Source organism: Lepidochelys olivacea, assembly GCF_965140295.1.
Source record: "Lepidochelys olivacea isolate rLepOli2 genome assembly, chromosome: 3".
NCBI classification, from domain to species: domain Eukaryota; kingdom Metazoa; phylum Chordata; order Testudines; family Cheloniidae; genus Lepidochelys; species Lepidochelys olivacea.
The window spans coordinates 141,223,916-141,241,670 of record NC_140413.1 but is presented as its reverse complement, the minus strand read 5'-3'; the positions used below and the strand labels follow the sequence as shown (position 1 = coordinate 141,241,670).

Genomic DNA, 17,755 nt, shown 5'->3' with positions numbered 1-17,755 from the left:
AAACCTGAACAAATAGCTGAGAAATTGTAAACAAAATAAAATCAAAAAACAAAAGGGCTGAACCATAAAGTGTAGAGATAGCAGCAGGGGGATGCTTCTTCTTCCATAGGGCATGTTGGTACAGACCTAAACAACAAATCCTAAAGCTAGGGAAATGTTCACCGCTTGCTGGCTGGGTAACCTTAGCCACACCTGCCTTTATGCCTGAAAAGGAAAATTGAAACCTAGGTGAACTACTTCTAGCTCCAGCCCAAGTACCCTTCCCAGGGGATGAGTTTCCACCCCTCTTCCCTCCGCCTGCCTCTCCCTATCCCCTCCTCTGCCTAGCTCCTTTCCTTCCAACCCTCCCGGCCTCCGGCTCTTCCTTCCCCCTCAGCCAGCCTCCCCAGGCTGTCTGTCAGGCCGGGTCGGTCAGGCTGCCTCCTCCACTCACCTCAGCACCCCGCCTCCCCCCGCCCCGGTCTGTCTGGCTTCTCCTCCCCGCTCTGTCTGGCAGCCCCCCCCCCCCCCCCAAGTGCAGCGCTTCTCGCGAGAGCTGGGGGATGCCGCCGCCGCCGCCGCGGCCGGAGGGGGAGACACTCGGGGGGAGCCAGTGACGTCGGGAGTTTTCCCGAAAGTCAATAACGAGCCCGGCGGAGGCGAGAGCAGGGGCCCCGGGGTGGGCGAGCCAGAGCGAGGAGCCGCCGCCCTGACCCCGCGGATGCTGCGGCCGCGCTGCCCGGCCGGGCGCCTCCCTGTGTAGCGGGGACGCTCGCTCCATGTAGCCGCCGCCGCCGCCGCCGCCTCCGCGCGCTGGGGCCGGAGCCGCCTCCCTCCCCCCGCGGAGACACCGGCCACCGCCAGGGACCGAGCCCGGCGGGGGGACCGGGCAGGGGGGGCGGGGACCCCCTCCCGAAGCCGCCGCCGCCGCCGCCTCCTCGGCGCCGCAGGTAACAGCCGGGTCTGGGGGCAGCTGGGGTGAGGGGGCCGCCGCCGGGCGCGTGGGCAGCCCCCTCCCCGCCCGGCCCCCGGCAGCCCGCGGGGAGCCGGGGAGGGGGCGCCTCTGGCCTAGCCAGACCGTCACTGTCTGGGGCGGGAGGGAGGCTGCATCAGCGCCCAGCTCCTCCCCCTCAACCCCAGACACCCCCGAGACTGGTCCCAGCGGCCCCGGCCCGGGGGGGGCTCTGACTGGCCGCCGCCCCGGGCGGGCAAGGGACGCTGTCGCGGGCGGGGGCTGCCTGTCCGGTTCACCGCAGGTTCCTGCATCGCCGAGGTGATGGCGGGGCGGGGGGAGGTGCACGGGGCTCGAAAGGCGGCTAGTTCCCACGCCGAAACCCCTCCCTCCACGACCCACCCCATCGCCTTCCTTGCCCTCCCCGCCCGGCAGTGGTTTTGAGGTAAATGTAACGTAGAAGTCTGTGGTGTTAGTAGTAAATTTTTTTTATCAGCTTGGAAGTTGCGCGTGTGCTAAGAATAGAAATGTGGAAGGATGGTCTGTCTGTTCGCGGCATTGCATTGCTCAAGGGGTGGTGCTGCTGCTGGCGGCTCTGGCAAGCAAGTAAACAAACCAACCTCCTCCTGCGCATCAGTCCTGCTGGATCAGCCATTATGGTGGCTGTCTTGCACATCCAAAAGTTGATGCTGAAGTAACTGTTGTTAGTTATGTTGGTGCGTTGCTCTCCGTTGTGGTTTCAAGGATTTCCATAGAATTATAGGCAGCACAGTTGAATAAAAAGGTCTGGCCTAGTAACGTGAGGGTTTATTGTGGCAGGGTTAGTTATTAGTTTCTGTAAACACAGTGTAATTTATTCTGACAATACAAAGTGCAGTGTGTATAGGTATATGATACCTTGGCTATTTGAGGGTTAATTACTTTTGAATGAAAGTTTTTGAATCACTGGAAGTATCATAATTTATGTTTAGATTACACTGTCATGAAGTAACTAGTGGTGACAGACAGGGGGTTTATAGAGTGTTTAATTGCTATGTGTGAATTGCAATTCTCAGTTTCCTTCTGGGCAATAAACAGACATTTTACATCACTTCTAACAGTTTTTTTTTTCAATCATACCTTAATTAAAATGAGTGGCTTTAAAATTTAAATTTAAAGCTAAATGGATAATGAATGGTTTTAACACTTTTGGATAACATCACATTCCTAAATATAATTACTAGTTGAGTGGCTATTTGAATTTATTAGGCAAAAATAAATCTTTAAGATCTACTTTTGTTAAAGTAAACTTCTTATGACAAAGACATTTGTTGTTGAAGTTCGGATGTAGATAGATATTTAGTAAACTATTAGCCAGTATTAATACTTACATAATACTGCTTATAGCAGTTTGTTTTGCAGGTACTTGCTTCTGACTAACTGTAACTTTGTCATAGGGCCACTTGAATTCAGCAACCATAGTTGGTGCATATTTTGTATATATTAAAAAAACTCTTACCTGCCTTCAAACAAGTAGCATGAAAATGAACAATCTAAACTATTAACAAAGTGCTTTGCTTTTTATTTTTACAGACTTTATATAGCTTTGTATAGCTCCACGTGCATAATAAAGTTTAGGGCAGTCAGGGTTGAAGTAAGAAAGTGTGCATACAAAAGAAAAAAGTTCGTTTTGATTTTTTTGAAAGTATATTCATTAAGGATATTCTGTTTGTAGGTCTATTTGTTTTCCTACTGGGAGTTTTAAATTGACCCCAATATTTTTAATTGGATTGGGCTGTTAATTATAGAATGTGTGTGTGTGTGCTGGTGGTTGAGGCAAACATGGAAATTCAAATAAAAGATTCAAAGGAAAACTTCACAGAGCTAAATGTTTTTCTTTGAGAGGTGTATATATATCTTTGGTTAGTCCAATTTCTCTCTCTCTCATATAAATGCAGAACCTATTTGCAAATTTTTACACAAACTGGTAAACATCTTTTGTTGTAGGTGGTTTTTTCGCTGGTTCATCTTTGTTTGTTATAAGTAGGTTGGTATTAATGTTAACTTGAGTAGATTCTACTAAGTTTTATATAGCTGTATGGAAAGTTAGTATCTCAGTGGTTTAGTATATAATTTTTGTTTGACACAAAGCCAAATTAAGAAATCAGAATCTTTTGTTGCAATTGCTACATTTTGTCTGTAGGAAGCTGGTAGTCTCTTAGCAGGTTTTGATTTATTTTGTTTGAACTGGAACTATGATAGAAACTCTAGTTCCTCTTAGAAAAGTTATATTGCTTTTGAAATGGAAGCAAATCTTATTGTGAAAAGGGACTGTATTAAGATGAACATGAAAACTTTTCTAGAGTTGATCTGTTTATAATTTAAGCTTCTGTGAGCAGGTTTATGAGAAACTATATATTGATTTATGAAAGCAATTTCAAACTGAGTGCTTCTATAGTCGTTACTCTTAAAAAACGAAACAAAACACGCCCCCACTCCCAGAGAAATAGTGTCTTCAAAATGCCTAGAAAATGTCTTTCAGGAAACAGTTTGCAAAGTGCTCTCTCATATCTTGGGTGCAAGTCTTATTATTTACCCATTTAAATCATTAATCCCTCCTGTTCCTAATAAACATTATAAATAGTTAAGTAACTTTTTAAAATGTTTCATTTTTAGAAGATATAGTTATGATACCAGTACACTAATGCAGTGATTCCCCTTAAAAATAACTTGGAAGCCTTGTTTACTCTGTGCCATGTTTATTAGCATAATGTAAATATCAGTTATTGTAATCCAGTTTGACTGTTCCCATCCATGATGCAAATTCAAAGTGCACAGTTAAAGTACAGTTCTGTTTTGCAATGCAGAAGGGACCTAACATCTCTTGCAATCATCCAAGGCTTTAACATGCTTCTAAAAACTATTACTAAACTTAAAACCAAAACAAAGCAACTACTAAAAACATGGGACAATGGAAACATCCTGTAACTGTGTTGGGAGAGAACTGTGTTTTAACAAAGTCTTAAAACATAGATTCTAAATTAGCTGATATTCTGTGAAAGTGTAACGAATGATACTGCAGTTGCACTTTTGAGGGTGTTGGTGTAAGCATGTTAGTGTATACTAAAACTCAAGATTAGTTTTTCCTCAGACTAAATGAAACATTCTATCTAAAACAATTGATTTTTTTTTTTGGTAGAAGAAGACTTGTAAAGTAAAATAATAGAACATGTAGATTCGTAAGATGTCTGAGCAGGCTTAAATATTAAAATTTCATATAGTTAAAATCTCCATATGAAATATACATACCCTTCATTGTTTTAGATACTCCATTATGTTTTATTTTGGAACATTCCTGGCTTAATTTTGTTTACTGTTTACCATTCTTTTAAAATGCTTGGATTACTTTTTGTTATCACTGGAGAATGTGTTCATTCATGTACAGTACGTATTTTAAATAAAAAAATAAAGGAGATTTATGTTCAGCTAATCTCACTAATCTCACTGTTCAGCTAATTATGAAGTGTGTTTAAACAAAACTTGTCTCAACTAACGCATTTTCCTTTTGATCTGTACTAAACACGTTCACAGCATCAGAAGTTTTCATTGATAAAGTTTTGACATCAGTCACTTCTTTTGTAACAGATTGATGTGATAAACACAAGATTGTGACTGCACTTAAAGTAATGGGCAAAAAGATAAATTAGGGGTGTGAGTGTGGGGGGGGAGTTATTTAGGTGTCAAAATCTAATGAAAGCAAGAAAAAAGAAAACTGCTGGCAAAATGTTATAACTTCTATATACTGTGAAAACCTCCTTAAAGTGCTGGCTTATTGCATTCTGTGAAACAGAAGAAAGAAAATATATAAGGAGAAAATATGAGAGTAGTTTAAACTTGAGCAAACACTAAATATATAACAAGAAAGAAAATAAAAATACTACATAATTATGACAGCATACCGATTCAGCATGACAGCCTGGTTTCATGGACCTCAACTAGCATTTCAGTATTTTCGCTGTAGTTGAAGTTTTGAGGTATGAAAATAGATTTCAAGCAGGTTCTGTTGAGCAAACTCATCAGTCCCTGTAGTTAATAATTAGTAGGTGCACCACAAAGCCGAGGAGAAGTTAAAAATCTTAAGAACAGGGGTTGGATATTGTTAAAAAGAAATTACAGTGAGAAAAGCATATACCAGTTTCAGCACTTAAGATATTCAAAATTAGTGTAGGCTCAATTTCTTTTCAGTTTCTTAGTACCATTAACACACTTCTGTTTAGAATAGATAGTGGTTTATTTTATTTAAGTACAGTCCCCCCAATTATTTTTCATGTATCGCCTTTTATTTTAATGGCCAGGTACTGATCTTCAGGATCAGGAGTGTGCTCAGAAATTTATTTTTTTATCACTTTTGGGGAAGCACATTGAACACACATGCATTATAGACGTTAAACCATATCAACACATGCACATAGATCATATACACAGAAATAAACAGTATATTCACCATTTCAACAAAATGTACCTTTAATCCACCTTGAATACAAGCTCCTTATTGTTTGGGGGGGTGGGGGAAGGAGAACATGTGCAAACCAAGTAAGCACACATGCATCCATAACCACACATTATGGGGATACGTGTATAACCTCACTGAGTTTGCACACTGCATGTTAGGAGGAAATACCCTAGTAGAAAAGGGCGGGGGTGCAGAGAGCTCCTCCAGGGCCCAGGCAGCGGGGTCCAGAACTCCTCCCACCCCAGGGCTGCAGCAGGGACAGTGAGCTCCACCTGCACCAGGGCTCCAGTGTGAGATGCAGAGCTCCTATGGCCCTGGGGCTGCTGGGGAAGGGGGAGAGCAAACTCCTCCAGTCTGAGTCCCCAGTGAGGGGCACAGAACTCCTCCTGCTCCTGGGCTGTGGTGGGGAGACTGAGAGAGCTCCTCTCCCTGAGGGCTGGAGGAGGTCCGCTCTCCCCGTCACAGCCCCAGGGCCGGGGGAGTTCTTGGGTCCCCGCCGATCATTGTGGAGGCCCTTGCCATTGCTTCTTCCCAGCACTTGTGCACGCCCCTGTTCAGGGTTAGAAATTGTGGCTGAAAACAAGTAGTCACACTCCTGTGTTTTTTGATTTGGTGACCATAGTAACTGGATTTACAGAGCAGTATGGGAATGTGAAAACTTACACACTCAATGTGCAGCAGCAGTCAAAAAAGCAAATAGAATGTTGGGAATCATTAAGAAAGGGATAGATAAGACAGAAAATATCATATTGTCTCTATATAAATCCATGGTGTGCCCGCATCTTGAATGCTGCATACAGATGTGGTTGCCCCATCTCAAAAAAGATATATTGGAATTGGAAAGGGTTCAGAAAAGGGCAACAAAAATGATTAAGTGTATGGAACAGCTTCTGTATGAGGAGAGATTAATAAGACTGGGACTTTTCAGCTTGGAAAACAGATGACGACTAAGTGGGGGTATGTTTGAGGTCTATAAAATCATGACTGGTATTGAGAAAGTAATTAAGGAAGTGTTATTTACTCCTTCTCATAACGGAAGAACTAGGGGCCACCAAATGAAATTAATAGGAAGCAGATTTAAAACAAACAAAAGGAAGTATTGCTTCACACAATGCACAGTCAACCTGTGGAACTCTTTGCCAGAGGATGTTATGAAGGCCAAGACTATAACGAGGTTCGAAAAAGAACTAGATAAGCTCATGGAGAGTAGGTCCATCAATCACTATTAGCCAGGCTGGGCAGGGATGGTGTCCCTAGCCTCTATTTGACATAAGCTGGGAATGAGCAACAGGGAATGGATCACTTGATTACCTGTTCTGTTCATTCCCTCTAGGGCACCTGGCATTGGCCACTGTTGGAAGACAGGATACAGGGCTAGATGGACCTTTTGGTCTGACCCAGTATGACTGTTCTTATGTACTAAGGTCCCAGTCCTGTAGGCCCATGTATCGACATAACTTTACTCACTTTATATATTTTAACTTTAATTGGACTATGTACTCATGTAGGTGAAGTTACCTGTTTGCACCATTATTTGTAGCACTGAGGCAAACCACCTGATCCAGGTCCACTGATATCAATCAAGGTCTTTCCATTAACTTCGGTTGGTGGTGAATGGGGGTCCTTAATGAATAAGTGTGCCAAATTTCCTTTCAGAGGTAGTTTAATGCCATAACTCAGTATTCCTCAAATTGAAAGTCTAAATTTCTGAACACTATAGATGAACAATTTTTGAGAAGATAGAGTTTCACTTTACCAACAAGCAAAAAGAGTACTTTAATAGGTGGTTTCTTTAGATACAACTGGCATTCTTTGTCTTGTTAATGTCTATTGAATTCAAATTCTTTTTTCTTTGAAAAGTATATACTTTTTTGTATTTTGACGGGAAAAAGTGCATGTTAAGGTATGAATATTAGAATGAGCTGATAGTTAAGTGTTCGACAAATTTAAAATCTGTAAACAAAAGTATAACCAAAATTAAGACAAATGCCATTAAAAAGCAGTTAATAATAGAGTATAAGGAGATAAGTAGATTTAAAGGCCAGAAGAGACCCTGATGATCGTCTAAATCTGACCTCCTGTGGAACACAAACCAAAGATCCTCACCCAGTAATCTGTGCCTCAAGCCCCTAATTTATTTGAGCTCTAGCGTATCTTTTAGGAAGATATACAGTGTTGATTTAGAGACTTCCAAGTGATTGGAGAATCCACCAAATCCTTGGGAAATATACAAGTTGAGCCCCGATTTTGAAGAAAATTATAACAAATAGGAGCCATTAGATGGATTTAGCTGAGAAGTTAGAGCATGGTTCAGTGTTATCAAATTAAAGTTCTGGCAATTTATGGATGCTGTGAGGGATGGGACCTCTAAGTTATATTTCCACAGTTGTATACTAATATAAAGTATCATTGCACCATTTAAAAATTAATTAATAAATATGACTTTGAGAATGCATAATGTAATTTCTTGGTGAAAGTTTTATTGTACTTCTCTGTCTGAAATAAAGTGTTTTGAAAACAAATTAAAACTGATCTGAGTATTTTCCTGTACTTAATTTTGTTATTTATAGTGGCTCACGGACCCTTGGATTTTATTTTTTAATCTGTATAGTGGCAACAGGGTTGAAGGTGCTTTATGCCTGGCTAGATAATCAAGTTCCAGAGAAATAAAATACACATGTATGAACTTTTGTATATGAATTCAGTTGGACTACTCACCCACACAGACGTTTACATATGCATGTGTGCAGGATCAGAGCCTAAGTAGACAGCTTACAGACAGGCGGTTTGGGAGAAGAGAAAGGGGTGAAACAGAATGGTGAGGTTAAGTGTGCTTCTTGGATGCTTGATAACTTATTAAAATCCAGATTAATGGGAATTTCTGAATGGATTAAAATCAGTCCACGTAAGTGCCTAAATATGGATTTAGATTCCTGATTTTAGGCATCCAATTTTGAAAATGCAAAATCTTCGCCTTAAAACTTATTTTGCTTGGCTATTATGAGTCATTACTAGGCCTTTTTAAAACAAAACTTTCTGTATTAAAAATGACAAATTTGTATTTCAATTATAATTTATAGTGTGCTAACTATATTACATGCAATTTAAAATTCTCAGTAGAGAATCCTGAACGTAGTTCTGATACTTATCGCTAATAACATGAATGAAATGACTCACTTTATTTAAATAAACCTAATACCACTACCAGGTTTAATCTACTGGTGCCTTTTCTTCTTTGACATCTAGTTTTAAATTTTGTTAATTTAAGGAGATTTGTTTAGTTTGAGTTAAAAGGAGAAACTACTTAATGTTTTCCCTCTGTTATATTTCCAAGACTCACCCTAATAAACTGATGTCTGGTGTGTGGTGGGTTTTTTTGTTGTTGTTGTAAACTGGCAGTTTAAAATTTTAAATCACATTTGTCAGTAAATGTTGGACATTGTTTTGAGAGGGGGAAGAACTTGAAAAAATAGAGGCATGTTAAAGCTATTTCACCTGGGAAAAGAGAAGGTAAAAGAGACATCCTTAAGATTCTTAAAAGCCAGCAGAAGGATCCACTAATTTTTAATGTTTCCATGTCTTCATGTATGTAATGAGTTTTTGTTTCTTTGGTAAGTAAGAACAGAGTTGGTCAGTTCAAATTTCTGTGGCTATAGCCTTGTGTGTTAATTAGTCAGTAAGAACAACTTGTTTTTTTTCCATTATTAATATGAACAGAAATGCAGATTTATAGTTAACCAGTAAAATTTCGAACAAAATCTAAATAAAAAAAGTTTTCATTTAATGTATGTTTTGCTAATATTACATTGTGCCTCTATTTTCTTAATTGCAGCATTCTCAAAGCATTCCTTGGTTTATTTTTGCAAATAAATTTAATGAAGCTAGAATTATTCTTTTTTAATGCGGGACACATATCCTACATATGGGTGCATTTGGAGCAGATCCAGGAATCACAATAACCCATTTATCTTTCTCAGTGTACTTCTTCCCCCGGTGTAAGAGGGAGACACTGCTGTCTTTCCATGCACCATTTTATAGCTTCAAGTAAATCCTTTTTTTAACCATGAGATAAAGCTTTTTAAAAACAGATTAATACCAATATTCTGAAATATTGTATGGCTTTTGCTGCGAATTTTAAATGAAAAGAAAAATATATATATGATGCTTATTATTAAAGAGTCTAAGTTTGTTAGGTTAATTTTATAAACTACAGAGGATGGAAGACTATTGGGAAGGAATTTAAGGATTAATGTAAGCGTGTTAAGTAATACATACTAAAAGATTGGCATCTTATAGTGGTGATATGTGCTAGGTTATATTACTCTCATTACCTTTGTCCTATGTAATCAATTTTTTATTAGCTTCAGAAATGAATTAATCAGTAATACCCCTCTTCCTGGTCCCTTTTGTTGAGTAATGGTGGTATTTAAACCATTCAGCCCCATGGAGACTGTACAGACCACAACGAGAGATGTACTCTATTCTGCAAATGTTTATTTACAACCAAAGTTCTGGATCACTTTCACTTTAAAAAAAAAATGCCAATCCACTCAGTTCTATGCTTTTTCTGAATCTCTCTCTATGTTGTACCGTTTGAGTCCCTTTCATTAGACATGTACACTAAATTAAATAGCTACATCCTGTGCCACCATGTACCCTGCATCATGGCCTTTCTTGTCCTAACTAATTATGATGGACAACATCTCTAGTTGTTTTGATTAGCATTCTAAATGATAGTGGATGTACACAACTTAGAATTTAATATTTTTGATATGAAGAAGATAAGTATGGACCTTTTGATTTTGGTATCCCTCTCATTCTGGATTAGTTGAATGATTGAAGAATTTGGAGATTTTGAGGGCATCATTAAACTCCTATAAAAGCGGCAATTATTACAGGGCTACATTCATGGTTATTACAAGGCTGCCTGGTCTTGGAGCCTTAGTTCCTTTCATAATTTTAATGGTCTGTTCAATTGTCTCCATTTTTATAGGAGGTACCATCACCTTTCTAGATTTGCAGGGTTTTGCTGCTATACTTTCATTACTGTAGAATTTTAATTGAAAAAAATTTGTTCATAATTACTTGAGCTTAGTAACTGATTATTTCTTTCATTTTTAATGACATTGAAAACTTATTTATGATCACATTAACCAGTATTTTCTAAAATGTATTCCCCAAGTCACATGTAATATTTGAGCAATTTGTGGTGCAGTTAAGATTTTATAGGTGTTAGATTTTTTTTGTATTTTTTCTCTTCATGATATAACTACAGGGCAGAGTTAAGGTTGTCTAAATTGCTTAATGGTGCATTTCTTACCTTAACATGTTACGATTTCTTTTAATTGTAACCTAAGCTCTGAATTTCGTGGGTTTGTACTACTGGATTTTGGGATAATTACTAAATTCTTACAATTTTTTTTACATTGGTATTACTTCTAAGTACTCTCAACCTTAACTCAATATTAGCACAGTTTTTGTGTGTGAATTTTTTTAGTTTTTAAAAATAATTAAAAACATCACGCACAAACACTAAACAAGAAACCGCATGCTACCATGCAGTATTTCTAAAGATAGGTAAATATGTAGTATCAACCTTAAATAAAAAAATAAGACTAAAGATTTTTAAGACTTCAAACAACAAAACAACCAGAGCAGTCAGATCATAGCAGCCAGATTAACTGGCTTTACAGATATTTTGCATCATCACAGAAGAACAGAGCAATGAAATTGTACTGCTGAATCTGGTTTTTAGTTTTCAATTTACTTACTCTTTTAGAGAGCTGTGTTAGATTAGTGCTATGTGGTGGGAAAATAGGGGAACCCAGCCTGAATCTCAATATCTCTGTGCTTTGAGGGCGCCTCCTACACTTCTGCCTCAGTTCCCCCAGCAGCATAGTCTCAGTGTACATTGGTGCTGCGGCCTCATTGCCATGGGGAGCATTGATGCCCAAGCTAGGATGCAGCCACTGGTGAGTTCCCAGATGCAGTTTTGTGTCCAATTTTGGGCACCACATTTTAAGAAATATGAGGCAAATTGGAGAGAGTCTAGAAGAGAGCAACACAAATGATAAAATATTTAGAAAACCTGACTTCCGAAGAAAGATTTAAAAAAAAACTGGGTATGTTTAGTCTTGAGAAAAGAAGATCGAAGGGGAGACCTGATAAGTCTTCAGATACATTGATCACTGTCTTGTTAAGAGATTCTCCATGTCCACTGAAGATAGGACAAGAAGTAATTGGTTTAATTTGAACTAAGGAAGATTTAGGTTGGATAAGTGCAGGAATAGGTTACCAAGGCAAGGTGGTGGAATTCCTATCAGTGGAGGTTTTTAACAACAGATTAGACACCTGTCAGGGATGGTCTAGAGATACTTGGTCCTGTCTCAGCATGGGGGGATGGGCTAGATGACCTTTCAAGGTCCCTTCTAGGCCTACATTTCTATAATTAATCATCCAGCAAGCTTCTTGGCCATCTCTGTTAAAACTCTTGGATGCACATTATCCAGACCTGCTTATTTCTGCTGTTTAACTTTTTCCTGAGTTACTATTGGAATGGAAAATGTTTTTTCATCATTGGATATAATTAAGTCATCTTTTCCCCCCTCAAATACAGAACAGAAGTATTTATTGAACACTTATGTCTCTTCTGCATTATTATTGACAGTTCTGCCATTTTCATTTAGTAATGGATCATTATCTGTGTTAGGATCCTTTTTGTGTCTGTTATACATTTTTTAAAAAAAAATCTCAAAACGAAAACTACTTATTGTCCTGAGCTCTGTTGGCCATAGATTGTTTCTCTTATCAATTTTGTACAATTCCTGGCTTCATTCTCACTCTTATCTGGTTAGATTAATATTTATTTATACAAACTGCATCTCCTTCAACAGGAGAGATTGTGAGAGATGTTCCCCAGAATCAGGGCACTCTCCTGAAAGGTGTGAGTTGAAATTCCTGATCTAAATCGGGCAGAGAGGCGAATTGAACCTGTCTCCCCACATCCTGCTTGATGCTGTAACCATGAGGCTGAAGTTTATAAGGGAAGCACCACCACCCTTTTTATTGTTTGTTTGTGAGAAGGGGCATAGGCACCTAACTTCGAGAGAGAGTTCACAGGTGTAAATCCTGAGCAGAGGGAGGCACCTCTCTCTGGCCCAGCACGTGGCTCCCTTTGAGGGGTGGGGATTAGGTGACATTTCCTGTTGGATAGGTTAGGAGGCTCCCTGCTCAGCATTCTGGCTTTTGTGGATCCCATTCTTAAGTGTCTAACTCCCTGTTCATTGTACAGGGAGTCTGGGTGCCTAACGGTGGGCTGTGGATTCTATTATGCAGTAGAATGCCTTAAATAAGGTTCAGCATTGTAATGTCTAAGTCCCTTTTGTGAGTCTCGCCCTGAATCTCTGTCTCTCTGCTCCAAAATTACGTGAGGGTAGGAGCTTATGTTTTTGTGAGAGTATGTGCAGAAGGGGACAAAATTGTTTTGTTCGCGCTGGCAACATTGTCTCCCTTTTCTTATCCAGCTATCCCTTCCTTCTGGGAAAGGGGAGGATTTCTACCAGGATGCTGTCCCTTTCCTAGGCTCTTGTTTGGTGCTTTCATGTTTTGTAGCAGTCTACTTATTAGGTGTCTGATAAATTTGAAGCTCCCTAACCTCTCTTATTTCTAGGAGGGAGAAAGAGCACACTCCATCATAACTTCTAGAGGTACCAGACTGCTACAGTGGTCCATGGAAGCTTCTTTGTCCTTCCCAGGCTCTATTTTTAAGTTCTCTCTTTGGTGAATAGTTTCAGTGCTTATGTTTTTAGCTGCTCTTATCTTTCCTATGCAGCAGCAGAGTATAATTGACCTGATTCTTGTCAGTTTCACTGCTCTGAGAGTTGTGAATAGTAGTAATGAAAGCTAAAAAGGCACTGGTCGCTTTTCGTTCATCTTCAGCTTGAGAAAGCTCTGGCACCAGAGCCTCTAGCACTATCTGTGTGGTCCATTCTTAAGACAGCACTGCATCAGTTGACACTTAATTCATGTTTGGAAGTGTGTCTTTGCAGTCATACGGGCTAGAAACTTAATTTAAAAAATGAAATGTTAGTTTTTTCATTGCATGTGGAATAGCTGAATGTAACCCCTTAATACTGGTTTCATAGCATCCCAAAGCAGAGAGGAGAAATGTTATCCTCATTGGTTCTGAAGCTGAATCTTTTTTTTTATATGATTTAAAAATTATTTACCTTGTTGGAGTTAAAAGTTGAACTTGCATCGTCAAATGTATCGAATAGGTTCCTGTGTGTGTGCATGATATATCATGTGCATGATTTGCTGTTACAGCACTGGAGGAGATTGTCTGTAAAAGTTCTTGCTGTTGCAGGGAGACACAACCCAATCCATTCTGATATATTTTCCAGCCATGGAAGAATATAAGGTAAATTCTTCCTTTTTAGGGAGCAGTTGGCCTGCAAGAGGCCTTTAATGCTAGTTCCTTCATGCACTGAGTTTGCTGGTTTTGTTAGATTAAACTTACATTCTAGGATGCTAGCAACTATGGTACTGTCATTGCTATTTAAAATTCCCAGTATTTGTTATGTTTTGAGTATCATTAACAATATATACACAGAAATGTGTGGGTTATATCTGTTATGGCTAAAGTTAATATTTGTCCTTGAAGTTCTTCTTGCTGCAAGCCATCTTACCTTCATAACTTTCAATTATTTTTGTCTGCCATTGCAACATTTTGTGAATACAAGGAAATTGTATTTTAAAACGTGCTCCTAGGTCAGCAAGCACATGCCCTATCATATCTTTCATTTGAAATTGTTCTTCTAGGAAAGATGCATTTCCTTAAGAAATATGATATAAATATAATACGTTGCTTTTTCTAACTGTAAATTAAAACAAACAAAAAAACATAGTTTAGTGGGGTCTGGAAAAACTTTAATATCCTAGGAAGAAAATATTTTTTCACCAAAATGTTGCCCTGTTATATTCATTATTTTGTATATACTGTATTTTAGCTCCCATTTTCTTGTATTATTGTATATTCAATGTACTCCCTAATATATTGTCTTATTACCAGCACCACACTCCTTTTCAAGCTCAAACTATCACTTTCCCTCAATGTGATAAAATAAACTCTCATCCCATTCAGAATATTTAAAATTGAAGTTTAGTCCACCCTCAGTCCCTGTCAGTGTTGGTAGAATTATGGTTTCCTGTCCAAACACTGAAAAAAGCTTTTTTTACTCATCTCTTGCTATCAGACAGACCTACAAAAATGGGAAAATTACTGTACTGGGAACAGTGAAAGTGACTATAGGTGACTATGTCCATCTGATCCTTTCAGTATCCAGCTATTCTGGAACGTCAGATGTGTTGGGGAACATCAGAGTTGTTGACTGACCAAATTACAGAGTTGTTTGGGAACAAAATGAAGGTCCTGTGTATGGTACAAAATGGAACATTATTATTGGGCCTCTTGAAATAGGTGAAGTTCCAGTATAGACAAGTCTTATTTGTAAATAACACATCGCGTCCTACTTTTCTCTAATGAACTCCATATGGTCCTAAAAGCCCCCCATTGCATATTCGACAGAGAGTGTGTTTCTGAACAGATATGTTTTAAATGAAGTTTCACAATAAGATCAATTTTGACATCCCTGGTCCCAAGTAACTCTTGAAAATCTAATCTGTGTTTTACAGGCTTAGTTTCAGAGTGAAGTAAAATGTTTTCACAAAGTTTCAGCAAAATTTAATAAATGGGGTTTTAAGCTACAAATATCTTAAAATGGCCCCTTTGAAATTTGATCTTACTGTACATTTATTTTAATTTCTCGAGTTCAATATTAACTTGTTTACTACCTTCTCTAACTTCACATATAATTATGATTTGTTTGAAGAGTTTACTTTTTGTTAAGCAAAGTTATTAACAATTGTTGTATCCAGGACTAAAGGTTATAGTCAGGGTGGATAAAAATCAACGATTTTTTAAAATAAATAAAAAAAATGGATTTTTTTGATAAAATGCTTTTTGAGGAAACAACCTATCTAAAGATAATTTTAATTGTTAATTACAGCTCAAAGATATCTCATCATGGAATAGGGATTATAAATTCTAATTCTGTAGTATGAGACAATATATTCATGTAATGTTTTAAGAAAAGTTTTGTAAATGAGTTCGAACAGTTAATAGACTAGGGACCCAATTTTATGGGGTTCCAGGGGCTTCTGTATAGATTAGTTAGGTTAATCTTTCTATCTACCCAATGGGACTCAGTGCTCAGTGTAGAAGATACCATAAGAGATGCCTAGTTTTGCAGTTCTCAAAATGTGGATTTGTGTCTCCAGAGATAACATGCATGTTAACAACAAAAATGTTTTTAAATAAATAATATATAGAGGTGAGAAATAACAGACCTCAACCCTATTGTCCCTCTCAAATTTGTGTACACAGAGTCAATCCCTTACCTCGCTAAAAGTGCAAAGTTTCAAAAAGTTCAGTGAATAGAAGATTGTTAGGGGTGGAATCGATCTGGAAAAGGAGATGTCTGGAGATAAATGTGAGAAGGGAGGGACAGGCAGTAGAAACAAAAGTGAAACTGTTTCAAGGAGCATATTCCAGAAGTCTTGAGGTCTTTCTGAGTGTAGCTTTCGTTGATTTGAGATCTACTATATCATTCTCTCACTAGAAGGGAAAACATATAATGGCAGCATGCCATAAGAGAGACCAAGTTTGGGAATATTTTAATGAAGTTCCTCTACCTGTGGGTAAGATGGGCATGTGTGCAAAACGCAAACACTGCAACAAAGAAATGGAAGGCCTGGCTGCCCTAATGAAACAACATTATGAGAAGTGTTCCTTCTCAGGAGGAAGCTGCATTGAAGATGATGAACATGTCTGAACATGCAGGATCTTCAGGTTGGTCAACTGCTTTATTTCATACTTCTTTCTTAAGGACTGCCTGTCTTCCTTCTGAACTAATTTTGAATTCTCATGTTTGAGCAAAAAATATAGTTGTTACTCTATGGTACTATCATTTTAGATGCAGTTGTGATAAAAAATAAATAGCTGAAGTAGGCAGATCTTCCTTTTACAATTTCACCTTTAAAGTAGTACTGAGTGTCAGTGAATGTAATGAGTAATACTAAATGAGCAGTATGGTAATAATAATTAAGTAACTGCATTGACTCATTTTATTTAGGCGACTCCATCCTCAACATACAGGATTCTGAAGACTATCCACCTTCAAGATCACCATCATTTTCTATAGTTTCAGAGTTATCTGCCAGCGATACATCAGGAAATGCACACACAGCAAATATTTACAAGAAGTAGCAGTAAGAGCTATAACAAACTGTGGGGGAAAAAATTCAAACGTCTAGTATGTAGCTTGGTCACCAACAATGCTGCAAATGTATCCAAGATGAGAAGAAATTATTTGGAAGAGAGTCCCAAGCTAATAACACACGGTTACAGTGATCATTTGATGCAGCTCCTAGCCAAAGACTTCAGTGTTCCAGAAATAAAGGCTAATGCTATTGAAATTGCAAAATACTTCTGTTAACAACCACTTTGCAGCAGCTGCTCTGAAAAAAGTAGGAGGAGCCAAGCTAACTCTCCCACAAGACGTGCAATGGAACTCAGTAGTGGACTGTTTTGAGCACTATATCAAGAACTGGCATAATCTGATGACAGTTAGTGAAAAAAATCGTGAAAAAATAAATGGCACTGTCACAGCCAAAGTTCTCAACATCGGGCTTAAGAGAAATGTTGAACACATGCTGAGTACCCTGAAGCTTATTTCTGTAGCCTTGAACAAAATACAGGGAAATAGCTGTTTTATTGCTGACACGGTTGAAATTTGGAAGGAACTGAGTGAGATCTTAAGAGAAATATGCAATGACCGAGTTAAATTACAAGCATTAAAAAAAAAAAAAAATAGGACAAGCACTATCTCCAGCTCATTTTCTTGCAGATATTCTCAATACTCAGTACCAGGGTCAAACCTTAACTGCTGAAGAAGAGGAGATGGCTATGACATGGACATCCAGCAATCATCCCTCCATAATGCCAACTATAATAAACTTCAGCACTAAGGGTGAACCATTCAAGAAATAGATGTTTGTTGATGATGATTTAAAGAAAGTCACATCAGTGAACTGGTGGAAGTCACTTAAACACTTGGATTCAGAGACTGTTGAAGTGATAATCTCACTTTTAACAGCAGTAGCTTCTTTTGCCGGTGTAGAAGAATATTTTCTTCCTTTGGACTAATTCATTCGAAACTGAGAAATCGTTTGGGACCTGAAAAACCAGGAAAGCTTGTTTTTCTTTTCCAGAT

The 17,755-nt window shown here is 38.6% G+C and overlaps 1 protein-coding gene across 5 annotated transcripts in view; it reads left to right on the top strand.

Annotated features, from left to right (window-relative positions):
* The first annotated feature begins 542 nt into the window (after positions 1 to 542).
* The window catches only part of AKT3 (AKT serine/threonine kinase 3), a 272,181-nt gene continuing 254,968 nt past the window's right edge, over positions 543 to 17,755 (top strand). For 2 of the 5 annotated variants that reach the window (XM_084623741.1, XM_084623737.1), the window contains exon 1: positions 543 to 929. The gene's annotated coding sequence lies outside the window, so the exon portion shown is untranslated. Of the gene's footprint in view, positions 930 to 1,078; positions 1,253 to 1,300; positions 1,377 to 17,755 lie in introns of those variants that run through there. The other 3 variants (XM_084623739.1, XM_084623740.1, XM_084623738.1) reach the window with 3 other exon arrangements.